General features: G+C 38.5%; 1 long non-coding RNA gene and 1 pseudogene across 1 annotated transcript; both read right to left on the bottom strand.

The window, feature by feature from the left end:
* LOC131251554 (beta-glucosidase 44-like) overlaps window positions 1-1,494 on the bottom strand; it is a 36,096-nt pseudogene extending 34,602 nt beyond the window's left edge.
* A 1,349-nt stretch (window positions 1,495-2,843) lies between these two features.
* LOC131252164 (uncharacterized) lies at window positions 2,844-3,381 on the bottom strand. Its single transcript, XR_009174223.1, has 2 exons — window positions 3,234-3,381; window positions 2,844-3,120 (listed from the first exon to the last, which is right to left on the bottom strand). It is a non-coding gene; the product is annotated as an uncharacterized LOC131252164 (long non-coding RNA).
* Between the last annotated feature and the right edge of the window lie 13,282 nt (window positions 3,382-16,663).

Genomic DNA, 16,663 nt, shown 5'->3' with positions numbered 1-16,663 from the left:
AAAAAAGAAAATGGGGAATAATGTTAGATTATTATGCTCCTAGAAGTCACTTCATTTTTCTAACCTCTTTTTTGGTGCACATTCAGTTTTGGGTTTCACAAATACTGAATTACATCAGTCTAAAGTTGAAGAAAATTTCCTCAACAACATAGATAAGATAATATCATCTAATAGAAGAATGGGGTGCCTGTATGCTAATCCAGACTGTCCAAAATCAGATGCGTGATGCATGCATAGCCAGAAAAAAAAAAATAATAATCAAAATAAGCAACAGAAAAGCAAAAAAATAAAATAATCACCACTGTTTGTAGCTTTTGTAGCCCATAGGAAGTTTTTAATGGTCAATCACCACTGTTTCCTATACTGTGGCCCATTTGGGATTTCTCCGAAAGGTCGAAGTGAATCCGTTCTTCTTCCCTGTGTAATGATCTTTTACACTTTGTTATGCAAAACTAGACTAGCCAACTCGATATGATGGGTTTGGTCAAATTAACACCCAGACCGATTTCTTCTTATTTTCTATATATATAATCTTCATCTGTTGAAAACACATTGTAGGTCCACTAATCTTCATTGCAAAAAACCGAGAACCTCATAAACATGTTTAACACATCTGGCATAAACATAACTAGTCATTTCGATAAATAAGCTCAATATACCTTGCCTCCACTTCCTCACCCTTCACTAGCATGGTGAAGCTTATCCATTAAGAATCCATCTTCATCTTTCAAACCACAATTACAAATCTGAGATGGACTGATAAAAACAGTATTGAGACAGGTAACATACAGGTAATAAATTGGTCAGTCCATGTCACTTATTATATAAACAAACTTTTAATTCTCCAGTGACAAAAGTAACTAGAAATAGTGACACTGACCAGAGATGAGGAGCGAAATATTGGATGAGGATCTTTATATTCTCTAGTGACAAAGGGATGCTGCATCCAGGATACAAAATTAATAGGCAAAAAACTCTAAATTATTATGTGATTTGGCTATTCAATAATAAAAAAGGAAAGCTGCAACTCGACTGAATTTGAGATTGGATAATTAGTCACTGCTTATCACTCTAAAGCTCTACAAGGAAGATTTTTTTTATTTTTTTTATTTTTTATTTTTTTAAAAGCTCGCAATCTCACCTGTAGTGATTCGGAAGCAGATGGCCTCAAGCTTGGTTCACTGCTAAAATGTGTTGTTAGTTTCAGTCTTTAGAGATCATGACTGTTGGTTATCAAGATTATTTTAATCCTTGCCAAATTTGGATCTCTAAGGCTCTTAACACATAATTGCAAACTGATGAAAATGAGATGGTCTCATTTTAGGTGTCTACCAAACAGGCCCTTACTAGATTGATTTTGTATTTAAAAAATAAATAATCAGATGTGTGGGTTGTTAATGACAGCAACGTAAATGATTTTTCCATCAAAAGCAATGAATACGCTCAAACAGCACTCTATCCAAAACACAAGGCAAAAAAAAAAAAAAAAATGAAAACTAAAAGAAAAGAAAAGAAAAAAAAAAAGTGTCTTTACTCTTGTAAACATTTCAAAAGAAAATCCTTAGCCTCCAATGAGAGATGCTCAGGGATGGGTTGATGTGACTTTGTTGTCCCAATATAGAACAGAGCAGCAACCTGGAAAAGTTAATTTGAAAAATCCAAATGCCAGGAAGAGTCGATGAAAGGAAACGAAATCAAACAACTGAAAACAAGTTTTTTTTTTTGAATTTAAGTATACCTCTTCGTACTGCTGGCTCCAGGGAGGTTTTCCTGTAGCCATCTCGATAATAGTACATTCAACAGAGATAGGAGAGATAGCCAGCAGACAGTACATCCAACACTCCATATGTCAGCAGAGCTAGGAGAGATAGCCAGCAGAGATATAAACAACTGGAGGTAGATACAATGTCATACACCATTACTGAATTGAAACAAGTATCTCAAGGATCCGTGAGCATGAAGTGGAGGTAGATAGCCAGTAGAGATATAAACAACTGGAGGTAGATATAATTACCTGTTGAGAAATCCGAACCACTTCAGTTAGGGCCTGAACAATATTAAGAAAAATAGTTGTGTGAAACTAAATGAACCAAAAATAATGGACAAAATAAAAGAAAATACGATCAATAGAGAAAATTCTCGCCATAACAAACTAGCCATTAGACAAGCCCTAGGGATGAATTAATTGGGCTACAGCTCACCATATGTTATGTGCCCTGGACTCTGCAGGATCCAAGCCATAATCTTCACCATAAATACGCATGCTAGCTAATCAATTCAGCAACAGCTCACCAAAAAAGGGAGAGGGAGATCGAGAGAGGGAGGGAGAGTGAGAGGGAGATCTAGAGAGAGAGTAGAGATCGGAAGAGGAAGAGGGAGATCGAGGGATAGGGAGATTGAGAAAGAGGGAAGGAGAGTGACAGGGAGATCGAGAGAGCGGGTTGAGATCGGGAGAGGGAGATTGCACGAGAGGGAGATTGAGAGGGGGAGAGGGAGAAGGAGAGGGAGAGGGAGATCGAGAGAGGGAGAGGGAGACAGCCGGATGTGAAATGAGGGTTTGGGGGATTTTGGCGTAAGAAAAGGATGGTAATGATTCGGCCGGATGTGAAATGGGACACACAAACAAACAAAACATGCACAACAGAAATATAGGGAGAGGTCGAGACCATAGCACTGCGACAAGCTAAGATATGTGGAGTCAATCCCAGTCCTTGCAGTCCCCGAACACTGTGTTGAGTTAGCTTTGTTTTCTGAAGGTGGAAAACAACAGCATCACTGTCAACCCCAAATACTGGGTTATAACTCAAGAGGTTGCATACAGCTAAGTTCATTCTTATGCCTACTAATGGAATAGATTATGTATCCACCAGTGCAAGTAACTAGCAGAAGCCACTGTTATCTACCTGTTCACCAACGACATTCAAAATGGGAACGAGACTGACATAAATGAGATAGAAGTTGCCGGTGCCTGTGAAAAAGAATGGGAAGAAGATTAATCGCGTGATGGATCAAGAGCTCTAGAAGCATCAGGGTCCAATATGTTCAGATGCAAAATCTCATTTCCCACACGATAAGAGAATTGACCCAAAGCCTCAATAAACGGCATAGATTCGATATCCCCTGCACAAAAAATTGCCAACATTGTAATACCACCAAAGATGAAAGTCCACGTGTTGAGTTGTTTATCCCACGCAAGGACAAACATAAAATTACCACTTTAAAGTTAGTTCTACCTATCGTTCCGCCTAGTTCTATGACACATACGTCAGCAGGGCCTTCTTTCCCATCCATAATAATAACTGTTACATGCTCAATTGACTCTTGAATAGCATCTGTAATGTGGGGGACAACCTAATGACAGGTAGAGAAAAAAATAGATACTAAGTTGATCATACATTAAAGGATGTCAAGCCATGAAGACAAGCAAGAGATATAGAGCAGTGTGCCTCTTGGGCCTTGTGGGGTCCACTGAGAGGTTTCTAACTAAATTCATTCCATTCATCTGTTTTAAAATAAAACAATAAAACGAAATGATAAAAACTAAGAAGATCCAACACTCAATTAGCACACACCAATAAAACAGAGTAAATAACGACAGAGTTGGAACACAACAAGCAATTGGAGTACGGTTCATAACCGTTTTCAATCAAAAATGGCTTAGAGCCGTTTCCAAACCAAACTCTGACACGTTCCAGTTTGGTGATTTTGGTGTAGTGAACATGCTCTTGGTTCTATGGCCTTGAAATAAAACATGCTTTGGTTAAAAAGAAATTATTTTTATTTCATCGTATAAATAAGCCACACATATAAAAATTCATCTAATAGGTGTGCCACACCACCAAATTTTTATTATCCATTATTCAACAATTGCTAGGTTAGGCAATCACAACCATTCCGTCGATGATGTTCAATCACCACTTTTCCGTGTTGTGGCGTAACACTCCGAATTTCAGAGGTCAAGCATGTATTCGATCTCCAATATTCAATTTCAAGGGTCGATGTACTCGATATATGATATTCCGGGTGTCACATATGCCTTGCGGAAGCGTGATATTTCGACATGTTTACTCTAATCTCTGATAAATTATAGTACTAAACTATATAATATAATATACTTTGAAATTTACGCAATTATAGCAAGTAAATCAACTAAAAACAGAAAGTGTGCATCTATCCAGAGTACGGGTCCATAGCTGGGGCCCAATATACAGTTCTAAAAAATAAATAAAACGTGTCAAAGTGTAGTCCGCTCAACGCCAAGCATTCGCTGCAATCCCGTTGAGCCACGCACTGGCTACATCGGTCATCTAACTGCTGGAAGTATGAGAACTCCTTCTCTAGGTCCATATATACATCCTCCAACGTGTTGACCTCGATAACACCTGCATCGAAAGCATCGTCTGGTTGATGGTTTAGAACATCGTCCTAGAGTAGGAGTGAACGATCAAATCAGTGGCTCCATTAGTTCTAAGTTACACATATTATCAATACCATCAACACATGTAATGATAATGCACGTAAGCACTCACTTCACAAGTACTTTTGTTAAATGTACGAATGGAAGTATGACATGATGCATTCTTTTATAATCCAACACTCCCTCGCAATTGACTTCAATGCTTATTTCGCTAATGCCAACACTCCCTCATCAGGTAACTATAATGCCAAATCGCCACAACCTAAGCTAATGAAATGTGGTTGATATGTATGTTTAGTAAAGTAGTTATTGAGTCATATTCATCCAACATATATATTGAGGAATCTAGAGTACTTCTATTTTTATCATTGGTCTCAACCGGATCACTAGGCTCGTAATGACCGTAACATCCATAACGGCTCCTAGCTAGTGTCCCTTGGTCTACTTGGGTTCATCACTCCTAGTTAAACACATACAATAGGCAAGTTGTCCATAACATTGCTCAATGGTCACTACGGGAAAGCTCGTCATCCTAATATAGGATGAAAATATGAACATGGTATCTCATATTACCATACTCAGCTCATGAGTCATCGCTAATGGTTATTAGTAGACTCATTCAATGGGAATGGAGTATCCTAGATTCAATAAGCTATGGTCATACATTGTGAACATACACGATCAATCAGTAGTTAGAAAATTTTGACTAACCTACGAGAACCTCAGCGTAATCGGTAATGGGTGCAAGCATCCTGCATAGTCCAACTACTGTCATTCGTTCGTATTTAACCCGAGTCAATCGAACAAGCCTAGGGTGGTCAACGTAACTCGAGTCACCGCTTAGTTCAACGATTTGCCGACTAACCCAACATCTTTAGCAGTTCTAACTATCAATTAAAGGTTAACAAACCATTAAACAATCACAATGAAATTTAGCACAAATCCTAAATTTAACAAATCATTCATTCAAGCATTTCATCAAATATTTAAGCATTAATAAGCGAGAATTATCACAATTTGCAATTAAAATCCAAGTGTAGACATGTTATCATGCATTAAACCATTCACAATCAAGAATCATTAATTGAGACACTCAAGGGTTGATAAATGGCAACCTAGGAGTAATTGACCGCACCTTTGCGATGATTCGCTCGATTAAGGCTTCTAGTGTTACGGTTTATTTTTAGGGAAAGATCACCGAACGACCTAAGTAAGCATTCAAGCTTGTAAGATTTGGAGAAAACAATTATAAAAATCATTGACTTACAAGTGTGACTCAACACTTACCTCAAATTATTACTAATAAGACTCCGATGAAAGATCTAGTTGTTGTTAGATCGCTGATCAAAGGTGAGTAGGATAAGCTCCTTTGATCCATCTCCCTTTCACCCTCTTTCTCTTATCATTTCTCTTCTTTCTCTGTCTATTTCAAGGTTAGGGCACGAATTCGTGTAGGGCGAGGGTGTGAAAGGAAATAGTATTTATAGTGCTAGAATGTGTACAAATGGCCCCCAATGGCCCTTTATTCATTATACTAACGCTAAGGGAGGTTTCCACCCAATGGGATCCACCAAGAGGTGTACGGGTTAATATAGGCCATGGGATAAGTCTCCCACTAAGAGATCTTTTTTCTAACATAACCCTTCGATAATCGGACATATCGATCAACTAGGAAAGCCCTAACTCAGATCGACAGTCACCAAACGTTGATCAAGTCTACAACTATATAGATGTGAGTAGGGTAATTATCCCGATCAGTGTTCTAAATTTGGTCATCATCCAATGGTCTAAAAGGTATAACTTCGACAAAGAATGAATGGTCATAATTTCGATTAAATTCAGGTTATCACCTTAAGCATTCGCATAATTCATGCACTTGGCTTGTGAGTTAAAGTTGACCGATCCTAGGTACTATCTCGGCTCAATGTCTGTAATGGACTTTAAGCCCGACAAGACAGACGTTATTCTATAGTTTCAAGTCTAGGGGATCACCAACATACGGTATAAACCTAATCCAGCTAATTGGGGTATTTCTGGCACAAGTTACCCCTCGGGATTTCTCGCAGGTCCCGTTAGTGCCGGTTTCACCTAAGTTCGCGATGCTACTCATTCGCAATTAGCAAAAAAGGGTGTCCGACTCTAATTATCATAAATTCGTCAATTTCGGCCTAATTAGGGGATTTAGTTAGACTAGTACTACTCCCTAATAGTCTCACTTGTGGACGTAACAATGTTTCAGTACAAAATTTTACAAGATGCTACATATGGTCCCCCTAATCTTTGGATTGACCTCTTTTTTAGTCTCATGCCTTAAAATAAACTGAAAAAATTGTATGGACCACATAGACAAAACACATACATCATAGTGGGGCCGATAGAACACCGTCATGTGCAGTCTATGTAACCTACATCAACCATTAAAAAAAAATAACATGCCCACCTTGAGGTCTATATGAAATCTGCAAATTACTATAGAAGATAGGAAAGATATCGATTTTTTCGTGAATACAATCGATTTGGTCATGAATACGATTGATTTGCTTGTGAAACCTGTATGATCTAGTTGCAAAAAACCAACAAATTATTAAAGAAAATTGGAAATGTACTGGATGATCTAATTGCAAAAAACCAACAAATTATTAAAGAAAATTGGAAATGTACCAAAAATTTCAAGGACTCAATTGAGTATGTCAGCGATGAGCACTTCTTGTATGAAGACCTGTTGATCGAAGAGCTTCTTGCTAACCCAACATCTTTAGCAGTTCTAAGTTCTTGGATCAAGACCACTACTTTTTCATCAATCCAATTATGCCTATTGGAAGGCAAGAATGCGCATATTTCTGAAATCTTTGGATCATACAGTTTGGGACATAATTGAGAATGGATGGGTGGCACCGATGGAACATTTTGTGTCAGATGATGGTGTTACCACATCTAGACCTTTAAAAAAAAGCCTTTTGGACCGAGTTTGAAAAATCAAGGTCCACTTGTGGTGCAAAGGCCTTGAATGCAATCTATTGTGCAGTTTCACAAGAAGAATTCAAAATAATATATATGTGTGAAACAACTAAACAAGCATGGGATCTATTGGAAACTACCCATGAAGGAACTAGGACAATGAAACGGCCTAAGCTTCAGCTCCTAACCACACAATTTAAGAATATCAAAATGGAGGAGCATGAAACTTTTTTGGAATTCTATACAAAGCTTAATGACATTTGCAACTCCATGTGGGGGTTGGGGGAAAGAGTTCCAGTCCCGTGCATTTGTAAGAAAATTCTAAGATCCCTACCGGAACGCTTCTCCACAAAAGTCACTATCATTGATGAATGTAAAAATATTGATGATATGGATTTGACCTATTAAATCAATTGCACATCCTTGAAAAGTCTAAGTCTTTACGATAGGATGTAATTCACTCGCAAGCACGTGTTGCATCGGCCCATGTTTCTGACATACCTCACATCCCCTAGCATATTAAAGGCAATCGACCATCATTTTTGGCCAAAAATACTCATAGCACCTAATTGTGAACCTCATCTTTCTTCCAACTTGGTGGGCTCCACATATCCCCTCATGTACTTTGGTCATGGCCAACATGGCCTCCTTTTGGCCTAAGTGTTGTAATAACATGCCATCGACCCCTTTTCTATACAACTTGATGTCGACCATGACATAATTCACAACTATTCTCCTGATAGCCCTGCTGGTTTTGGCTCGAGGACACTGAAGATAGTTCTTAATTGGAATTCTCCAAACATTTTTAGTTATCTCAACCTGATTGATTTTCAAGGCCATTTCCCTTTGAAAGATTGATAGTAAATACCTCTTTTACACAACAATTATTCTCTCATTGAACCCTTGGGTGATTTGGAGTCCAGCTGCTAGTTATGTCATCTCATTGGCGTCAACATTATGTTTTCGTGTTACATGTCTCAATTCGAGCTCATTAAAATTATCCATCAGTTGGGTTGCCAGGGCATAATTTGGCAATAGAGTAACACTAGTGCACTTAAACAAACCTATCATTTGGTTTATTACTATTTGTGACTAACCTGTTATTTCTATTTTCCTTGCACCTAATTCCATTAACATTTCCAAGCCGCTCACCAAAGCTTCATATTCAACTTGATTATTTGTATATTCAAATTCTAATTGGAATGCAAACTCCTACGTCATCCCATCTGAGGCGATTAAAATAGTCCCTTCTCCTGATAATTTTTCAGTTGTTGAACCATCAAAAAGCAGTTTCCAACGCATCAAATATACATGATATAAGTTTAACATCTATGGAAGAAATTGACTTTTTATGTCAGATGGATGATCGACCAAAAAATTTACAATGGTCCATCTTTTTACTACTCTTTGGGGAACATACTTAAGATCAAAATCGGATAAAGCTAACAACAACTTACCAATTTATCCATTCAAAATTTGTTGATTTAACATATATTTCACTAAATCAATAACTGCAATTACATTAATTGAATCAACTAGTAAATAATGTCTTAACTTAGTGGTCATAAAATACAATGACAAGCATAATTTTTCTATTATAGAATATTAACTTTTAGTATCTAGCAACGTTCGATTGAGGTAGTAGACTGCAAGCTCTTTCCAATCATCATCAGCTTACGCTACTAAGGCTTCGATTGATTCTGCCGAAGTCGTGACATATATCTTAAGTGGTCAACCTTTGACTAACGACATCAACATAAGTGGCTTCATCGAGTTTTCATTAATTTTATCGAAAGCCAACTGATGTTCTACTTCCCATATAAACTCATCTCCTTGTTTCAACTTCACTAATGGAGAAAACATGATAGTTTTTCCTGCACAATTAGAAATGAATATACGCATAAGGTTAACCTAGCTGAGAAAGTGTTGCAACTCTACTTTATTCCTCAGTGGCTGAGAATCTATAGTTACTCGAGTCTTATTTTGATCTATCTCGATCCCTCGCTGATATACAAGGAATCCTAAGAGGTTTTCGTCCGAGACAATAAAAGAGCATTTAAGAGGGTTCATTTTCAGTTTATGGACCTTCATTTGCTCAAATGATTTACGTAAATTCACAAAATGTTCTACGGCATCAATCAATTTGACTGCCACATCATCAATGTATACTTTCATGAAGTGGCCAATCATGTCATGAATGATAGCATTCATTACCCTTTGATAAGTATTCCCTGAATATTTGAGCCCAAATAACACAACTAGCTAGCAATTAGTTGTATCCCGATTAGCCATCCATAAAGGAAACAATCTAATGCCGAGTTGCTCAGTCGATCAGCTAATCAATCATTAGCATGAGGTACTCATCCTTAGGTGTGGCTTGGTTTAGGTTCTTAAAGTCAATACATATTCGGAGCTTACCAATTTTCTTGATGATCAGAACCACATTGTAGATCCATTTCGCATATTTGATGGGCTTGATGAATCCTACCGTAATGCCCTGGATTTTTACTATTTTAAAATTTCAAAAATCCTTAAAATTTTTCGACATAACTAGACTATGTTGTCACTTACTGACCCTCAACGCTCGAGGTGAGCCTATACGGGGGTGGTACCAGTAAAGAACTGCACAAATTTGATTAATCAACTGTAGGAAGTCAACAAATCCGTCCGATCACTTAAACCTCAAGTCTAGCCTCGTGATTTGTTCATGTAGGGTTTAAAAATAACCAACCTATCACTGACTAATAGAGACAACAATAACTAAATAAAGAACTATGTAAAGCTGAGAAAACTATGTGTCAGATCTTAATTAACAAACCAAATCAACCCAGTTACTCATTTAGCTTAAGAACTAACGGTTTAGAGTGATCATCATCGAATCTCTATTTTCACTAATTTTAAATAGGTCACACTATGAACTTAGCTAATACAGACCCTAATCATTGCACATAAGAAATCATCATACCTAATTAATTTCAGAAATGTCCTAATTATCTGAATAAGTTTTGGACCGCTCATTAGTGGGCCACTAAACTCGAAGCTATAGAAAGACATTCATCTTAGTGGGCTTGACGTCCATCGTAGGTGGTGAACCAAGAAAGTACGCAAACTGCTTAACTTGGGTAGAAGGTCGGGTGCATGGGATGTGCAAATGTCCTACGTAGAAACTTGAAATTTAGGTAACTTAGGCTCTCTTCTCTTTTGTGAAGTTGCGACTTTATGAACGTTGGATTTCAACCAAACTCAAGGTGCGAGTTAAGGATATTTCTCCACACATATCCGTAAAGTCGTGGCCTCGATCAATCAACGATGACCGTCAATCGTAAGTGGGGCCCTCATGGCTAATTGAAGCATCCGATTATCGCTCCATGATGTAAATAAGCTAGTGGGCCCTCGGATGGTCCTGTACGTAAAAACCAACATCCCCTAGGGTAAATTTTATTGAAGAAGGGGTCACCAGGGCTATTTGTGCACATTCTAGTACTATAAATAGCCCTTATTTGGACACCCCCTTCTCCCATACGAATTTCATGCCCTGACTTAGGTGAGAGAGAGAGTGAGTGTGTGTGTGTGTGAGAGGGAAATATGGGTGCTTGTAGGGTTAATATTTCTTTAATCAAACCTTTGTCTAGTTAGAGCTGGGCATCAGACCGAGTTGGATCGAATTTGGTCCAACTCGACCAGGTTCGAAATTTGTAGGTCCCGACCCGAACTCGATCCGATTTGGGACCGGATCTAGGTCATTTAACTCGAACAAATCCGAACTCATAGTGGCTTGTATCGATCCGACTCCGACTTGGTTAGAAAAATCGAGTCAGATCGGATTGAGTAAGGTTTGGATAAAAACTGATGGACCGTGTGGATAAACCAAAAAAAGTTCAAAATGGCCCCACATAATTTACTCAGTAGGAAAAAAATGGATGGTTAGCTTATTAAAGAAGCTTTACACTAGAGATAGCTTCTTGAAGAAGCTTTACACCGCAGATAGCTTCTCGAAGAAGCTTTACACAACAGAGATAACTTCTTGAAGAAGCTTTGTAAATGGTAACTCACAAGTGGCTAGTAGTCGGTGCTCTGTGGGGCCCACCATGATGTGTGTGTGTCATCCATGCCATCCATCTATTTTTATATATCATTTTATGATATGAAAAAAAATGAAGTATATCTCAATCTTAAGTGGACCACATTACAGGAAATATTGTTGAATGAATTTTGACCATTAAAAACCTTTATGGGCAAAAAAAGTTTTGGATCAAGCTTATATTTATTTTTTTCCCTTCATCTGGGTCTTTATGACCAAATCAACCGATTAGATTTCAAATAAACAGTACAGTGGGCCTTCGGAGGATTTTAATGGTGAATATCCATTCATTATTGTTTTGCTGTGGTGTGGCCCACCTAATATTTATATCCTTATACTTTTTTTATCAAGCCCTAAAATGATCTGTATAAATGGATGAACGGAATGGATGAAACACGTACATCATGGTGGGCCCCACAGAGCACCGACCATCAGCCACAAGGGGAGTAGCAGATCCATCTCCCTCTAAGTACAGCTAGCACCAGCTAGCTAGCTGATCTAGGCACGTGTCGTGCGAAGACGAGCACTGACGCTCCTTGAGCTCCGAGTTGTACGAACGGTTCAAAGGAGATCCACGTTACATGGCCCCACAGTGACCTATTTACTATATTTACACTGTTCATCTATTTTTAGAGATCATTTTAGAGCATTATCCAAAAAAAATGAATTAGATCCAAAGATCATCTAGACCACATCATAAATTGCAGTGGAGATGATGATTTTCACCGTTAAACAATTTGTAGGGCCACCATAATGTTTCTTTTCCATCCAATCTATTCTTAAGGTCGCAAAGACCTAAATGAAGTGGAAAAACAAATTTCAAGTTGATCCAAAACTTCTGTGAACCCATAAAGGGTTTCAATGGTAGACGTTCAATACCTCACTGCTTTTCGTAGTGTGGTCCACTTAATGATTAGATTTGTTTTATTTTTGTCCCAACCCTTAATATGATATTGCCAAATGGATGGACGGTTTGGATATAACACATACCTCGTGATTAGAGCCACAGAACTTGCTAACGTTACACTAGCCAATCTGCTTCCGTCTTTGGGTTTGGATGTCAAGACGATGCCTGTAAACAGCTGTACGCCGACCTTTTTCGATCAATGTCTGCTATCAGTCTTTTTCTCTTTCTCTCTTCCGTCCACAACTATCCATCGTATCTCAGTGTATATCTCTCCAACAGAGAAATCTCCAAAATCTAACGGCAGAAAGAGAGGTATTTGATCTACCGCATATCTAACTAGTCTTCTACTCACCTTCATCTTCAACAGAAAGGGAGAGACAGATATAAAGAGAGAGACAGATATAAAGAGAGATAGAGAGAGAGAGAGTTGGGGGCTAAGTGTATGTTCGGCAGGTTTTTTTGGCGCCAAACGAAAGCCCAAAGATACAGGGATATTTTGTAAAATAGAGGGATATTTACATCCCCGGGTCAGGTCGGGTCAGGTCGGTTTGGTTCGAATTTTCGGATCGGTTCTGTCCGGATACACTACTATTCGAACCTGATCTGAAAAATGATCGGATCTGGATGGACAGACTCGATCAGGCCAATCTATGCCGTCAGTTCTATTCGGAACGGTACTGAGTCGGGTCGGATCCCTGGATCGGGTCCAACATGCCCACCTCTATGTCCAGTACCAAATGTCCACCAAATCCATCCATGCCAAGAATCAAAGGTAAGAATTATATCTTACCCTTCAATTAAATAACCTAGTGCAAATTTCTAGTCATTAATGATGTTCTCATGATTTTGATTTGAGAATTGATGATTTTTTCCCAAATCTCTAACCCTAAGAGCTCTCCTTCTTAGAGGTGCGGACCATTATGCCTAGGTTTCCATTTATTGACCCTTGAGGGTCTCAATTGATATTTTTTGTAGTAAACAGTTTGTAAATAGCTAGCATGTCCATATTTCGTATTTGGTTGTAATATGTATCATTGGTTGTTTATGGATGCTTACATGTTTGATTAAATATTATAGTGAATGTATTTTTCTATAGAGGCTCACATGTTTGATAAAATGCCTCGATGATTAGATGAGTGTGGCATGGATGCTCTCATATTTAATAAAATACTTAAGTAGGTGTGTTGTTCTATTGATGCTCACATATGCATGTTTGATGAAATGCATAAGTGGTTGTGTTGTCAAATTTAGATTTCATATGAAATTTTATTGTAATTTCCTGATGAATTGTTAATCCTTAACAATGTTTATAATTGCTAACAATGTTGGGTTTGCTGGTAAATTGCCCAAACCAAGGGGTGGCCCTAGCTAGGTTAGCCACCCTAGGCTCGTTCGATCGACCCAGGCTGAACACGGACAGTCCACAATAGTTAGGCTACATGGGATTCTTGCACCCAATGTTGGTTGCGCTGGAGTTCTCGTAGGTCAATCAAATTAGTCCACTTACCTACTGATCATGTATGTTCACCATGTATGACACGACTAAATTAAATCTAAGATACTCAGTTCCTAGTGGATGAGTTCATTCATAACCATTAGTGCGATACGATCCCACTAAGACTCATGAGCCGGGCATAGTGATATGGGACACCATGTCCAAGCTGTCGGCCTATGTTGGGGTGACGAACCTCCCTATAGTGACTAATGAGAATTGATAAAGGTGAAAAATTATTATTCGAACGGCCCCCGTCAAATTATCCGGTCGATGGTTCTGTGCCAGAATACTGTTTGAACGACCCGGGCGTGAATGGAATTGGGTGACGAGCCATTTTTCCTTTTGTGGTAATTTAGTTTTATGTGACAAGCCCGCACCTCAGAATTTAGTGATCATACTTGGTGTTTGGGTGACGATCCATACCAGTTGATCCTTATACCTTTAGGGCCTGTTTGGGAGTGTGGATTTGTAACCCCTTAGATTAAGAACCCTTAGGATTAGAAACCCCTCTGGATTTGCAATTCTCCCAGTGTGTTTGGCACACTGGAGTGTGAATCAACTTTAATCCAAAAGTACATATCTGTAGTATATTTACATGGATTTGAATTTAATTACTAAATCAACTTTAATATTTCTAATTAGTGAGATATGTAACTTTTGATACAATGGTTGTGATAAGCCTGCTGAAATATATGTTTTGCCCGAAAATGATGAAATTCCAAGTCTCGGCTGGGTCACAAGCACAAGATCATGTCTAAGTGACTAACCAACAATTAAAAATCATTGATTTACATGGACAATGTTTGGACGGTGTTGGATAATGTTTGGACGGTGCTGATCATCATTAATGGGCCATGTGCCCAATAGAATGATAGTTTATAGTGACACACATGTTATACTTGCAACTATTGAAATGATTTTAGGTGTAATCCAAGCTCTCACCGTGGATTACAAACCCCCTCAAAGAGGGGATTGGAAATCCCATGGATTTGAAACCCCCAGTTACTTTATGCTGCCAAACAACCAGGGGATTCGAAACCCCCTCCAATCCCCTCTAAACTATGGTGCCAAACGACCCCTTAGGTATCTTGTCGTATCTTTGGAATCGTTGATTTATGAGATAAACGGGTGATACCTAAATTTGAACTAAGGAACATTGGTGAGGAGTCGCTACGTGCTGCAACGAGACACGTGATATAACGTTAATATCTTAGCTTCGCCAATATGCTGGATGAATAGAACTTAATAATTACTCGGCTAACATACGCATTCACCGCATTATATTAGATATGATTTTACGATTTGGCGTTGGAGTCGCTTGTGAGGGAGTGTTAGCATTTGTGAAATTAACATTAAAGTCGCTTGTGAGGGAGTGTTAGATTGTAAGGTACATGCGTCATTACATAATCTCATTCGTGTATTTAACAAGAGTATTTAGGAAATGCTTGATTTCTTATGTATCACTAACTGTGCTGATTGAGTCGATAATATATGTAACTTAGAAATAATAGAACCACTGAGTTAGCTACTCACTTGCACCTGGGATGGTGTTTTAAAACACCAACTAGGCATCGTTGTAGATGTAGGTACTGTGAAGTTTGATGCGTTGGAGGAGGCATATATATTAAGAGGAGGAGTTCTTGTATTTCCATTTGTTGGGTGGGCCAATGTAGGACACCTTTAGGATGTTGATGAGATTTTAGGGTTGACACATTTTGTATTTTTTAAACTATATATTTTGCTCAGTTGTAGTCTCATACTCTATATAGACATATTTTACTTGATAGTTGATTTACTTGCGTTAAAATTTACGTTTATTCAGGGTACATCGCATAGTCTATTTCAATTCTATGAATGCTCAAATTTTAGGTAAAAAAACTATAAAATCCCACTTTCGCAAGGCATAAGTGGTACTCGGGATATCAGGAGTCGAGTATCTCCTCGGCCCCCGAAAATTCAGGGTGTTACACCTGCCTTTAATAGTCATTAGATCTCCTCCTTTATTTTCAAAGTAACTTACATTTCTATTTGAATGGGTGGTTGTTTGTGTGATCAATACCCATTCCTTATTGGCAACTTATGCTTAACCAGGTTTCGGTGTAAATCAGGCATCTCATGGTAATCCCACACAAAACAATCATCAAACTGTCTGAATAAGTCAGTGAGCTTGGCCTGGACTTGTGGTTCCAACAAACCATTGATAAAAGTCGACTAGGGATTTTGTTTTGTCTCTAAATTTACTTCTACCATGGAATCCAGGACTTGGGCCTGAGAATCATCCAAATTTTCTAAAGCCCTCCTCATTTCCTTCATATCTACGCTAAATGTAGCATAGACTGAAAATGATCCTGATCAGATGATCCTCCACCAAACCAAATTGGTGGTTAATTTAGAAAGGTTAGCGGTCCAAATTCAAAGGCAAAAAACAGACTGTTATGAGTGTCTCAGAAATGTGAAATTTAGTCTATGCACCATGGATTATGGCACTCACATTTTGGAAGGTCCGGATTGGCATGGATGAATGGCACTTGTAGTACACAGAAAGGCTTTTGAGCAAAGAACACGGTCATCAAGCAAATTCCTGATAGTCAGGAGGCTAGGATAACCCAAACCATCTGATTATAGAGGTATGGCACATATACTGTCGGGCCTGAAATTTTAACGGTTTAGATTGAGGCACGTATGTGCTTGTGTACAATATCCCTGCCCATACTGGTGGATGTTTGTAACTTGGTTTCAAGATTCAGGGCAATTCTCGTGGGACTAGTTTGAGTTGACTCAGACTCGGTGGGACTCAATTTGGTT

Source organism: Magnolia sinica, chromosome 7, assembly GCF_029962835.1.
Source record: "Magnolia sinica isolate HGM2019 chromosome 7, MsV1, whole genome shotgun sequence".
Taxonomy (NCBI): Eukaryota; Viridiplantae; Streptophyta; class Magnoliopsida; order Magnoliales; family Magnoliaceae; genus Magnolia; species Magnolia sinica.
This window is presented reverse-complemented; position numbering and strand designations above follow the sequence as displayed.